The 3,639-nt window shown below is 42.0% G+C and overlaps 1 pseudogene; it reads left to right on the top strand.

Annotated features, from left to right (window-relative positions):
- Nucleotides 1-1,096: 1,096 nt before the first annotated feature.
- On the top strand, nt 1,097-1,214 carry LOC134968372 (5S ribosomal RNA; annotated as a pseudogene).
- The last annotated feature ends 2,425 nt before the right edge of the window (nt 1,215-3,639 follow it).

Genomic DNA, 3,639 nt, shown 5'->3' with positions numbered 1-3,639 from the left:
GGTACTCCACACCCCCCTTCGTAACAGTAGGTCCCTGGCTTTGGTCTGTAGTAATCATACTTACCAGTTTCACGGACAATTCTTCCTCTGCTGCAGGAACATTTCTCTATGATTATAAGTTTATACCAGCATCCATCAGAGGCACTTTTTTTTCCTGACAACCAGGTTAACTTAGCCAGAGAGACCTCTATATTGGTAATATCCTAGCAGCTAGAGGGTCCTGCTTTTATTCATGTATCTATCCTATTTTCACATAGGAGATTTTTTTGATACATCAAGCATTTGAAATGGGTTGCACACATGATCCATCCGAGTTGATTATTGTAGTACTTCTTTAACATACGTGATTTATCACATAATTGTATTCCTTTTCTGGAAGCAAACATCTTCAAGGCTCAACCTATTTCTGGAACACCCTCTCATTCTGTTAAACAATTTTGGTGGCTCTGCAATACAATTTGTCAACAGAGCACCTTTTTTGTTACAAAGCAGGACAGTAGAAATGTTCCTCTAACCTTCTTTCGGGATCAGTGTCGTTCCACACCACCCTCTCATTTTTTCATTCGATGCCTAGGCAGATGATCAAACAGCAGAAGTGGTGAGTTACTCTACCTGATCCTCTTTTGTTTCTCCGCTCATTTTTCTCTCATATTCTCTATCACTCTCTAGTCCTTGCCCACCTCATACACAGCAGGGCCACACCTCTAAAGCCTCAGGACTTCCACTAACCTGGGAGACCCCATCTGATATTTCTGAGTCACACATTATTATTTTTGAAGAGAGAGTTCAAGTATCAGAACCAGTGACTGCTTTGTAATTAATAGGACCTACAGCCATTACTATATGGGTTAGAAGACTCTCCTCTTAAAAGAGGTTGCACCGAAACATCCCGCCCTTGAAATCAAGACCCGGCAGACCTTACGCTATCTCTCAGGTGTGGGAGAATATCAGAGGACATTTGACACTACTTTTTTCCAGATTTAGGAGCGCTCATCACATCATTACAGAATTATGGGCCTCCACAAGAAAACTCTGGGAAACTCTCTCAGAATCTAGGATACAAAGTTCCTGGTGTCATCAGGTGTGGGATATATCTACCTGCGGTCAGACCATACTGTGTATGCCCAACCTCGTCTGATCTTGGAAGCCAAGCACTGTGGGCCAGGTCAGTACCTGGTTGGGAGACCACCAGGGAATACCGGGTACTGCAGGTATTTTTATCCAAACCCAGGACACAGGATTTAGGATTATTTTCTTCCTTCTTTTCTCCCCCTTTTTTCTTGTAAATCCCTAATACTCTCAGAAATTTGAGTAGAGCCAGGTACAATCTATTATTTGGTTATTTGTTTTGATTTTTTCTTCCAGTGATATTTTCACCACAAGTCAAATTGTCACAATTTCAGGGAGAAAATGTTCATACTAATATATATGATTTTCATAATAATAATTTTTTGGAGACACCCATATATTTTCGCTCACAGAACCATTAAGCCAATCTTTATCGTTATTATATCGAAAATATTCCTTTGATTTGAGTTATTAAGACTATAGTATAGCCATTTAACAACATTTTGTAGTCATCATTACCTTCCTTCACTCCCCCCCTTCCTTTTTGCCTATAGTCAATATTTTATGAAGGTTGACAATAAAAGTTACATTTTAAATAAAACTCATCATTTCATCTTCATTACAAGTGTGCCCCAGAAAAGACATATAGTCTTTCTTTTTTCTTTTGGCTCCGGTACTATACAGGAACCATTCCCCCCCTTTTTTTGTGTATCAGTTTACTGAACTATCTCTGGGAGCACCACTAACCCAGCGCCTAATACTAATTATTTGTGTTGTATATTGGCCAGATGTTGGTTTATATATATTAGAGCTTTTTGCTTTAATAATATCATTCTACAATATTTATCACCTCAATTGAGTGATCCTGTGCAGACTCTACCAATCCTTTTTCTGTATACTCCCAGAAAACAGCCAGTTGCCACCCACAAACGTCCGCTTACTGTCAATTACCTTGCATACGCCTAGCAATCAAAATTTTCACACCATTCTGTCGCTGTTTGAGCTCGTTCATACGCAGTCATTTGATAATCAGCCGCGGTGCGATTTTGCACAACAACGATCAGGTCTGAATTAGGCCCAATATTGGCCGCCTGAGAAGGTAAGGAAACCACTAGGCGATATCGCCCATGGAGCGTATTGCCTAGTGTGTATGCACCTTTATGTTTCTAAATAGAATCTCTCAGGGCATTAGGTCCTATGAGACTCAACCCAACAAGTGTTTTTCTCGCTGAAAATGTGTGACAAAACTTCATTTTGAGCTTGAACTGATTAATGTAATATGCGAAATTAGTACGTCTGTGCGCAACCAGGGGTTAAAGTTGGCCGGAATGAGGTGGGACTGCGTTCCGGCAGTTATAATTGGAGACAGGTCGTTTCACCTCTGCTTGCCCACCTTAACTACACACAGCGCCACATATAGATAGCACTCTACTCGGCTGTGACAAGTCAGCAGGTAGCCAGTGTCACTAACACAGCAGCACCAGCTTGTTTGACTCATTTGCATGAAGTGTGCAGTGTGACATCATGACGTCATGCCACAAATTACAAGCAGCGCAAACTGTGCTAGTGCTGGACCCCGTCGCAGATGGACACGGAATGGGGGGGGGGGGGGGGTGCAGGCTGCAGTTTTGCCTAGAGTTTCGAAAATCCTTGCACCGGCCCTGGATGTAACCTACAGTTAAAGGGAATCACAAACACTGCATTGAAAACATTTTAAGTATAGTTAATAACAACTTTCTTACTGTACAATACGTGAAAAGAAAAGGTGGTCTAGATTTACCCTGGGAGAGAGGACATTTTCATCAGTAATGTTTACAGATTTAGGGGGTCATGCGATCAGGTCACTACTGCACATTCGTATGCACCGCAATGCGCAGGCGAGTCATGCAGGTACAAAGCGGATCGTTGCTGAGCGATGGATTTAACGAAGAATCCATTTGCACAGCCGATCGCAAGGAGATTGACAGGAAGAGGGCGTTTGTGGGTGTCAACTTACCGTTTTCTGGGAGTGGTTGGAAAAACGCAGGCATGTCCAAGCATTTGCAGGGCGGGTGTCTGACGTCAATCCCGGGACCTGACAGGCTGAAGTGATCGCAGCAGCTGAGTAAGTTCTGAGCTACTCAGAAACTGCACAAAACATTATTGTAATGCTCTGGTGAACATGCGTTCGCACACTTGCGAAGCGAAAATACACTCCCCTATAGGCAGCGACTATCTGTTTACAGTGCTGCAAAAAATAGCTACTGAGCGATCAACTCAGAATGACCCCCTTAGTGTTGTGTACTTTGGCAGAGCCACAGAAATTGCGTGGCAAACATTATTTCTTTGATTTGCCATGTAGTATTGAGTTTTGTTAAATGATTATTGTTATACTGCACAGAGTATAATGTATATTCTTTGTGTAACAGTTATATTATGTGATATTACATGGTCACGTCACAATATTATGACCATCTCCTACATTTAATGTCGGCAGTGCGTAGCCCATGACGTACATTACATGTTGTGTGCTGGCTTGGTGGGGATATAAGGTGTGTGATAAGCCATCTGTACACATACATTATCACTCAT

Source organism: Pseudophryne corroboree, chromosome 10 (assembly GCF_028390025.1).
Source record: "Pseudophryne corroboree isolate aPseCor3 chromosome 10, aPseCor3.hap2, whole genome shotgun sequence".
In the NCBI taxonomy this organism is placed as follows: domain Eukaryota; kingdom Metazoa; phylum Chordata; class Amphibia; order Anura; family Myobatrachidae; genus Pseudophryne; species Pseudophryne corroboree.
Note: the sequence above shows the minus strand (reverse complement) of the source record. Positions and strands in the feature narration are given on the sequence as shown.